The sequence below is a fragment of the Nyctereutes procyonoides genome, unplaced genomic scaffold, assembly GCF_905146905.1.
Source record: "Nyctereutes procyonoides isolate TBG_1078 unplaced genomic scaffold, NYPRO_anot_genome, whole genome shotgun sequence".
NCBI classification, from domain to species: domain Eukaryota; kingdom Metazoa; phylum Chordata; class Mammalia; order Carnivora; family Canidae; genus Nyctereutes; species Nyctereutes procyonoides.
In genome coordinates, this window is record NW_026575048.1 from 19,910,136 (window position 1) to 19,920,335 (window position 10,200).

Here is a 10,200-nt window from a genome sequence, read left to right on the forward strand (position 1 = left end):
ATTCCTTCTTTTCTTCTTAATGTTGCTATGCTGCCACATAGGAAGCAATGTGAAATTTATTGAATTAAATTGGTTTTATCCCATGGGAGAAAGTACACTAATACCCCTACTAAAACATCACAGTATAACCCTAAAGGAAAATGGACAAAATATAAGCAGACAATTCACAAAAGAGGAAATTCAATTAGACAACAAACATATAAAAACAATATCTACTTCAAGAGTATCAGTGAAACCCAAATTATGATTAACAAATAAAAGTTCAAAAAAAATTAAAAAAATAAAAGTTCATTTAAGAATCCTGATTAAGGGATCCCTGATGGCGCAGCGGTTTGGCGCCTGCCTTTGGCCCAGGGCGCGATCCTGGAGACCCGGGATCAAATCCCACATCGGGCTCCCGGTGCATGGAGCCTGCTTCTCCCTCTGCCTGTGTCTCTGCCTCTCTCTCTCTCTCTCTCTCTCTCTCTCTCTCTCTCTCTCTGTGACTATCATAAATAAATAAAAATTGAAAAAGAATTTTAAAAAAAAAGAATCCTGATTAAAAGCTTTGTGCAGTGGGCAGTATCGTAGCCAATGAGGTTTATCCAAGGCGCGGTTATTGCTAAAAGAATCCTGATTAAACATACTTCTATAAAAATAAACAGGTGTTGGGGGCACCTGGGTAACACCTAGGTGGCACAGTTGGCAATCAACTCTTGGTTTTGCCTTAGGTCATGATCCTGGGATTATGAGATCAAGCCCCATGTGGAGCTCTGTACTCAGCTCAGAGTTTGCTCAAGCTTCTCTTTCCCTCTGCCCCTACCCTCCCAAAATAAATAAGTAAATTTTTTTTTTTTTTTTTTTTTTTTTTAGTAAATGTTTTTTAAAAATTACCAGGGGCAGCACCCCTGGGTGGCTCAGTGGTTAAGTGCCTGCCTCTGACTCCAAGCATGATCCCGGAGTCCCAGGACTGAATCCCACATCAGGCTTCCTGCATGGAGCCTGCTTCTCCTTCTGCCTGTGTCTCTGCCTCCCTCCCTGTGTCATGAATAAATAAATAAAATCTTTAAAAAAAATTACCAGGGGCTAGGGGTAGGGCAGAATGGGGAATTATTGTTTAATGAGTTACAGAGTTTCAGTTTGGGATGACGAAAAAGTTCTGGAGATGGATAGTGGAGATAGTTAAATAACAATATTAATGTACTTAATGCCACTGAATTGTAACTCCTTTTTTTATTTAATTTTTATTTATTTATTTATGAGAGACACAGAGAGAGAGGCAGAGACACAGGCTGAGGGAGAAGCAGGCTCCATGCAGGGAGCCTGACACGGGACTCGATTCTGGGAGTCCCAGATCATGCCTTGGACCAAAGGCAGACACTTTAACCGCTGAGCCACCCAGGCATCCCTATAATTCCTTTCTTAAAAATGATTAAAAATGGGCGGCCCCAGTGGCCCAGAGGTTTAGTGCTGCCTTTGGCCCATGGTATGATCCTTGAAACTCAGGATCAAGTCCCACATCAGGCTCCCTGCATGGAGCCTGCTTCTCCCTCTGCCTGTGTCTCTGCCTCTTTCTCTCTGTGTCTCTCATGAGTAAATAAATAAAATCTTTTTAAAAAAATGATTAAAATGGGGTGCCTGGGTGGCTCAGTTGGTTAAGTGTCTGACTTTGGCTCAGGTCATGATCTCGGGGTCCTGGGATCAAGCCTCATATTGGGCTCCCTCCTCAGTGGAGAGCCTGATTCTCCCTTTCCCCCTATTTGTTCTCTCATTCTCTCTCTCAAATAAATAAAATCTTTGTTTTAATGAGTAAAATGAAAAAAATGATTAAAACGATAAATCGTGTGTATATTTTATCACGATTGAAAAATTATTTTAGGGACACCTGGATCGTTTTATTGGTTGGGCATCTGCCTTTGGCTCCAGTAGTGATCCAGGTGTCCTGGGATGGAGCTCTCTGCTCAGTGGGGAGCCTACTTCTCCCTTTGCCCCTCCTCCTGCTTGTGCTTTCTGTCTCACAAATAAATAAATAAAATTGTTTTTAAAAAATTATTTCAAAAAGTTAACCAGTGTTGGGGAACCTGACTGGTTCAGTTGGTAGAGCATTTGACTTTTGATCTCACTGTTTTAAGTTTGAACATTAAGTGTAGAAATTATTTAAAAATAAAAGCTTTGGCGCCTGGGTAGGTCAGTCAGTTAAGCATCTGACTCTTGGGCAGCCTGGGTAGCTCAGCGGTTTAGCGCTGCCTTCAGCCCAGGGTATGATCCTGGAGACCGAGGATCGAGTCCCACATCGGGCTCCCTGCATGGAGCCTGCTTCTCCTTCTGCCTGTGTCTCTGCCTCTCTTTCTGTCTCTGTGTGTGTCTCTCATGAATAAATAAAATATTTTTTTAAAAAAAAGCATCTGACTCTTGGTTTCAGCTTAGGTCATGATCTCAGGGTCATGGGATAGAGCCCCATATTGGACCCTGAGCTCAGTAAGGGGTCTGTTTGAAATTCTCTCTCTCCTCTCTTTTCATCCCTCCTTCCACTTGGACTCACTCTCTCTCTCTCATAATAAATAAATCTTTAAAAAATATATATATAATGGGGGATCTCTGGGTGGCGCAGCTGTTTGGTGCCTGCCTTTGGCCCAGGGCGCGATCCTGGAGACCCGGGATCAAATCCCACATCGGGCTCCTGGTGCATGGAGCCTGCTTCTCCCTCTGCCTGTGTCTCTGCCTCTTTCTCTCTCTGTGTGACTATCGTAGATTAAAAAAATAAAAATAAATAAAAATAAAAATATATATATAATGGATAGATAGAAATACTTTGCCTCCTTACATATTTACATATGTAAATAATGAAGAAATAAAAGAGAAATAATAGATACAGATAATAGATTCATAAATAGATATATAGATGCAATAGATGCATCTCCTTGTTGATCAGACCAGGGTCCAAATGGACAGTATCTGCTGAGAGCACCTGTGTTGGAACATAGCTTCTATTGTGATGGCCAGAGGCCACATGCCAGGCCCATCAGGGGTAGAGATGATATTTTCTGAGGCAAGCATTGGCAGAAATATTGCTAGAGCAATTTTGTAAAGAATCAACTTTCTCATGAAGTTGTTACTGGAAATCTTATTGTTGTTAAGAAAGATGACACGGGCAGCCCCGGTGGCTCAGCGGTTTAGCGCCGCCTTCAGTCCAGGGCATGATCCTGGGACACGGGGATGGAGTCCCATGTCGGGCTTCCAGTGCATGGAGCCTGCTTGTGTCTCTGCCTCTCTCTCTCTCTCTGTGACTATCATAAATAAATAAAAAAAAAATTTTTTTAAAAGAGTTTTTATTATGAAAAAATGTTGAATTTTGTCAAATGCTTTTTTGCATCTATTGAAATGATCATATGATTTTTATTTTTCATTTTGTTAATGTGGTATATCACATTGATTTGAAGATATGAAAACATTCCTGGAATAAATATCAATTAATCATGGTGTATGACCCTTTTAATGTACTATGGATTTGGTTTGCTCATTTTTTTGAGTCCTCTTTCTTTTTTTATGACTCTAGTTAGAAGTTTATCAGTTTTATTGATCTTTTCAAACAACTAGCTCCTGGTTCCATTGTTCTATGGTTTGCTCATTTTTTTGTTAAGGAATTTTGCATCCATGTTCATGAGGGACATTGACATGTAATTTTCTTTTCTTGTTATATCCTTGTCTGGCTTGGTATCAGGGTAATACTGGCCTCATAAAATGAGTTTGAAAGTGTTTCCTCTTTTTCTATTTGAGAGCTTGCAAAGAATTGGTGTTAATTCTTCCAATGTTTGGTAGAATTTATCGTGAACCCACCTAGTCTAGGACTTTTCTTTGCTGGGAGGTTTTTGATTACTGATTCAATCTCCTTGCTAGTAATCATTCTGTTCAGATTTCTATTTCTTCATGATTCAATTTTGGAAGTTTGTGTGTTTCTAGAAAATTTCTTCTAGGTTTTCCAATTTGTTGGCATATACTTGTTCATAGTAATCTCTTATGACCCTTTGAATTTCTGTAGTTGGTAGTTGTAATGTCTCCTGAAAGCATTTGTAACTTTGAGTCCTCTCTCTTTCTCTTTTTTAAAGATTTTATTTATTTATTTGACACACAGAGAGAGAGAGAGCACAAGGAAGGGAAGCAGCAGAGGGAGAGAGAGAAACAGGCTACCCACTGAGTAGGGAGCTTGATACCATGCTCAATCCCAGGATCCTGGGATCACACCCAGAGCCTACGGGCTTTGGCTTAAAGTCTGTTTTGGGTGATATAGGTATAACTTACCTCTGCTTTCTTTTGGTTTCCATTTGCATACAATTTCTTTTTCCATCCCTTCACTTTCAGTCTATTTAAGCCCTTAAAGCTGAAGTGAGCCTCCTCTAGACAGTGAATAGAGCCTAAAGCAGAAGCTCAACCACTGGGCCACACAGGCATCCCTTTTCTATTGTCTTTTAGAATCTGTTTCATTTATTTCTGCTCTGATCTTTGTTATTTTGTTCTTTCTACTAACTTGGGCTGCATTCTTTATTTTTTCTAGTTCATCGAGGTATAAAATTAGGTTATCTATTGGAGAGCTTTTGTTTTTTTAAGATTGTATTTATCTGAGGAAGAGAGAATGAGAGCAGGAAGTGGGGGAGTGGAAGGGGAGAGGAAGAGGGAGAAGCAGGAGCCCTAGGCCAGGACTCTGGGATCCTGACCTGAGCTGAAGGCAGATGCTTAACCAACTGAGCCATCCAGCCACTCCTTTTTTTTTTTCTTTAAGATTTTATTTATTTATTCATGAGAGACACACACAGAGAGAAGCAGAGACATAGGCAGAGGGAGAAGCAGGCTCCATCCAGGGAGCCTGATATGGAACTTGATCCCAGATCCAGGGATCATGCCCTGAGCAAAGGCAGAGGCTCAACTGCTGAGCCACCCAGGTGTCCCACCCCTTTCTTTTTTTTTTTTTTTTAAGATTTTTATTTATTTACTCATGAGAGACACAGAGAGAGAGAGAGGCAGACACAGGCAGAGGGAGAAGCAGGCTCCATGCAGGGAGCCCAACATGGGACTTGATCCCAGGACTCCAGGATCATGCCCTGGGCTGAAGGCAGGTGCTAAACCGCTGAGCCACCCAGGGCTGCCCCCACCCCTTTTTTAATGTAGGAGTTAATTGCTATGGACTTCCCTATTAAAACTGCTTTTGCTGCATTCCCTAAATTTTGATATATTATATTTCCATATTAGTTCTTTTTCTTTCTCTTTTGATTTCTTTGACCCATTGATTGTCGAGGGGCATATTGTTTAGTTTCTGCCTACTTGCAAATCTTCCAGTTTTCTCTTTGTAATTGCTATCTATTTTCATACCATTGTGTTCAGAAAAGATGTTTGATAAGATTTCAAGCTATTAAATTGATGAAAAGTCATTTTTTTAACCAACAGATGATCTATCCTGGAGAATGTTCCATGTGCTTTTGAGAAGAATGTGTATTCTACTGTTGTTGGATGAAATGTTCTGTAAATGTCTGTTAAGTCCATCTGGTCTAGTGTGTCATTTAAGTCCAATGTTCCTTAATTGATTTTCTGTCTGGATGATCTATCCATTGTTGCAAGTGGGATATTGAAGTTCCCTACTATTGTATTGCTGCATATTTCTCCATTCAAATTTGTTAATATTTGTTTTATATATTTAGGTGTTTCCATGTTGAGTGTGTAAATATTTACAAATGTTACAGCCTCTTAATGAATTGTTCCCTTTACCATTACATAATGACTTTCTTTGTCTCTTGTTACGGGCTTTGGCTTAAAGTCTGTTTTGGGTGATATAGGTATAACTTACCTCTGCTTTCTTTTGGTTTCCATTTGCATACAATTTCTTTTTCCATCCCTTCACTTTCAGTCTATTTAAGCCCTTAAAGCTGAAGTGAGCCTCCTCTAGACAGTGAATAATTGGGTTTTGCTTTTTTATCCATTCAGCCACTCTGTATCTTTTGACTGGAGAAGGAAAAACTCATTTTTTAAGTTACTTCTGTCCATATGTTTTTAAATTACTTCTGTCCAAAGATACTCAGGCACTTGTATTTCTATTTTACATTTCAGTTTGGTAAATTAGGTAAATAATGCACATGTGTTATTTATATCATTATATCAGAATGCAATGTAATTAACTTAAATAAATACCCCAGTTTGGTAGAATTTATCCAGTTCTGTCTAATGGCAGTTCAAAGAGAATTTCCTTTTTAAGAGACTTCTTCCTATAGCTTCACAGATAGTAGAACTGATACTAGTTCTAGAGGGGAATAGATTGAGCAATTGTTATAAAAATGCAATATTAGATAAACAATGTAGTATGATTGTGCCAGGGAACAGAGCTGCTGTTAGCTCTGCTCTCACTACAGACTTCAGCCTTAACCAATTTGCCATCTCAAAGGTGCTTGCCTTGAGTTAGGTCATGACCAGGAGGCAGGCTGTAGGTGGATCCCATTCAAAGTCCTTACCTCTGACCCTGCATAGTCAATAGCAGTGGCTGCAAAGAGGAAGAGGTGCTAGGCTAGGACTGCCTGGGCTGGAACTGCCCCACCTGAGTACCTTTTACCTATCAGAAGTTGGACAACCCGTTTAACCTCTTTAAGCCTCAGTTCTCTCTATGAGGATTATTTTGAGAACTGAATGAGGTGGTGATACGTGTAAAGCGCCTAGAACAGTGCCTGGTATGTTGGAAACTATCCATTAATGTCAGCTAGGTATCTTATATATTATACCTGACCAGAAAAGAGGGCAAACATAGACCTTCTCAACTCTTCTTCCCTCCTGCAAAACTTATGAATGACCAGCTGTTCTCATTTCTCTACTATGCAGCAAGATTTAGCTTACTTGGTGTCAGGGCCACAAAGAGCCTAAAGGAAAGGAATCTTTGTTTTGAATGTCTGCTCTATACCTGGCAATTTATATGAGAATACAAAGATTGGGACACCTGGGTGGTTCAGTGGTTGAGCATCTGCCTTCAGCTCAGGGCATAATCCTGGAGCTCCAGGATTGAACCCCGAATCAGGATTCCTGCACAGAGCCTGCTTCTCCCTCTGCCTGTGTCTCTGCCTCTCTGTCTTTCGTAAATGAATAAAATCTTAAAAAAAAAAAAAAAAAAAAAAAAGATTGAGGAACTTCTCAAGAAATGTTTTTTTAGGGGCGCCTGGGTGGCTCAAGTCGGTTGAGCTTCCAACTCTTGATTTCAGCTTAGGTCATGGTCTCAGGATCCTGAGATTGAGCCCCAAGTCAGGCTCCATGCCTAGCACAGAGTCTGCTTGTCCCTCTTCCTCCCTCTCTACCCGTCTGTGTGGCCCTCCATCTAAAATAAATAAATAAAATATTAAAAAACATTTTTAAAACATTTTTTAGAGAAAGTTTCTGTCAACTACTAATATGATCTTGAAATACTCTATTCAGTTCAATTAAGCAGGTTAATTTATTATATTTCAATCATGAGCCAAATACTGAGGGCCAGAAATGAGTGTAAGATTGTGAAATAGTGAGGACAGGGCCTGAGTCTATCATATTTATTATATTTGCAGTGCCCAGAATAGCACTTTGTAACAGGAAGTGCTCAATACATTTTTATTGAATGAATAAGCAGATAAGTGAATGAATAAACAAGACACAGTCCCTACTCCCAAATAGCTCATATTAAAATAAGAAAGACCTATTAACAAATACCATACATTGTTATACGTGCAATCGTAAATGTATATACAAGATCCTAAAGTGACATAGAGGAATAGGTGATAAACTCTATGGATCTTAGGGTAAGGGAGGGTATTCAGCAAGTCTCTTAGGAGGAATGGCAGAGAGTGAAGAGAGTGGTCAGGGCAGGGAGAATGAATGAGATTAGAAGCAAAGAGACCAGTCAGGAGGATTTTTGCAACACTTCTAAGGGCATTATGTCCTAACTTGCAGTCCAAGGGAGGGATCCATTAGCTCAGACAAAAGTACAACTTTATTTTCACTAACCTTAAACTTATGACCTTGTCACCAACAGAAATCACAGATATTTTCATGTTATATTACAGTTGAGATATCTAGAAATATTTTTGCATTTATCACAACTTCAGTATTATTAGAACTACCACTGCCTCTTATTATTTGATGCATTAATAATGCAGCACTTATATCACTATAACATATACTTGTTTTTCTAATAAGCTGATCATTATATTTCATTTTTTTAAAAGATTTTATTTATTTATTCATGAGAGACACAGAGGGAGAGGCAGAGACACAGGCAGAGGGAGAAGCAGGCTCCATGCAGGGAGCCCAACGAGGGACTGGGTCCCAGAATCTGAGGATCACGCCCTGGGCTGAAGGCAGACGCCCAACTGAGCCATCCGGGAGTCCCTCTAATCATTATATTTCAATATAAACGTTGTTCTTTGTCATCTCGTGTATTTTATTTACACATTTAAAGAGATTCTGAGAAAGGGTCTATAGGTTTCCACAAACTGCCAAAGGAATCCATAGTAAAAACAAATGAACACAAAAATAGGGGGTAGTTAAGAATCTCTGCTCCAGGGGATCCCTGGGTGGCTCAGCGGTTTAGCACCACCATCAGCCCAGGGCCTGATCCTGGGGTCCCGGGATCAAGTCCCACGTGGGGCTCCCTGCATGGAGCCTGCTTCTCCCTCTGCCTGTGTCTCTGCCTCTCTCTGTGTGTCTCTCATGAATAAACAAATACGATGTTAAAAAAAAAAAAAAAAAAGAAGAAGAAGAAGGTGAATCCCTGCTCCAGAGTCAGATCAAGTGAATGAAATCCTGGCTCTGCCGCTTAACAGCTTGTGACTTTAGGCAAATTTTCAAAATCTTTTTGGCCTCAGTTTCCTCATGTGGAAAATGGGTGTAATACTGATAGTATCTATTTCATAAAGTGTTAAAGATAAAATAAATACACATAGAAAACTGAAAATAGGGACGTGTGGGTGGCTCAGTGGTTGAACGTCTACCTTCAGCTCAGGGCATGATCCTGGAGTCCCAGGATCAAGTCCCACATTGGGCTCCCTGCATGGAGCCTGCTTCTCCCTCTGCCTGTGTTTCTGCCTCTGTGTGTGTCTCTCATGAATAAATAAATAAAATCTTTATAAAAATAAAAATAAAATAATAATAATTTTAAAAAGAAAACTGAAAATAATGCCAGGTATATAATGAACTCTCTATAAGTATCATTACCTGTCTGGATCTTAGTTTCTGAAGAAAATCCAGTGAATGACCCCTTACATCCAGCATTCCTTGAGACTATAACCTACTTGTGAAGATTTCTCTGAATGCTAGTTAAAATAACAACCAAAAGAGTCCTCATTTTCTTTTCTTTTTTTTAACTGAGCTCTATGCCCAATGTGGAGCTCCAACTAATGACCCCGAGATCAAGAGTTGCATGCTCTATGGACTGAGCTAGCTAGGTGCCCCAAAAGAGTCCTCATTTTCTCTCCTTCACCTTTTATTCGTCATTTTGAGGATCAATGCAGTGTCAACACAAGATTCCCATTTTCTGCAAAGAACTAAAAATGCAATTTCCCAAGGATTTAGGCTGATATATAAACATAGATTTAGAGTTGACAGGTCCCCACAGAAACTGTCTTATTCTAGGTTCTCTAAAGCACGAATCTTAATGCCACTGACAGGCACGAACTAGCTCACTTCATGGGTATGAAGGGAAAATGAGAGCCCAACTTAAACTGTGCTGTACTGCAGGTGGTCAAAGGCTCAAAGATGCAGGAAGCAGGAAGGAAGGCAGAGGAATTGGAAGCCAGCCAGGAACAAGCTGGGAATAGCCAGGCTGCACTGCTCCTTAGTTACCGTGGGCTTTGTCCAGCCAGATGTCCTCAGCATCTCCTTGGTTTTCTGCCTGAGGAATTTGACTATTCATTCTGAAGTTATCTTAAATGCTGTCCACATTCACAAATATTCCTCAGAGTCCAAATACATTTTTAAATGTTCATCCGAGCAAGAGATTTTTATGTAGATGAGGGATAAAGCCTGGACCTAAGAAGATTTAGGTTCAAGTCCCAACTTTGTCATTTAGTTAAGTGAATATAAGCAATTTATTTATAATCTTTAATCTTGAGCTTCCTCAGCTGCCAAACATTTAGATAATTTACTCAATAAATATTCATTTTTGAGTCACTATTATGTGACAGACTCACATTTGGATGTTGAAAATATAGCAGAAAACCACATAGG

General features: G+C 39.8%; 1 pseudogene; it reads left to right on the forward strand.

Annotated features, from left to right (window-relative positions):
- The first annotated feature begins 543 nt into the window (after positions 1–543).
- LOC129511204 (U4 spliceosomal RNA) lies at positions 544–675 on the forward strand (annotated as a pseudogene).
- Positions 676–10,200: the final 9,525 nt, after the last annotated feature.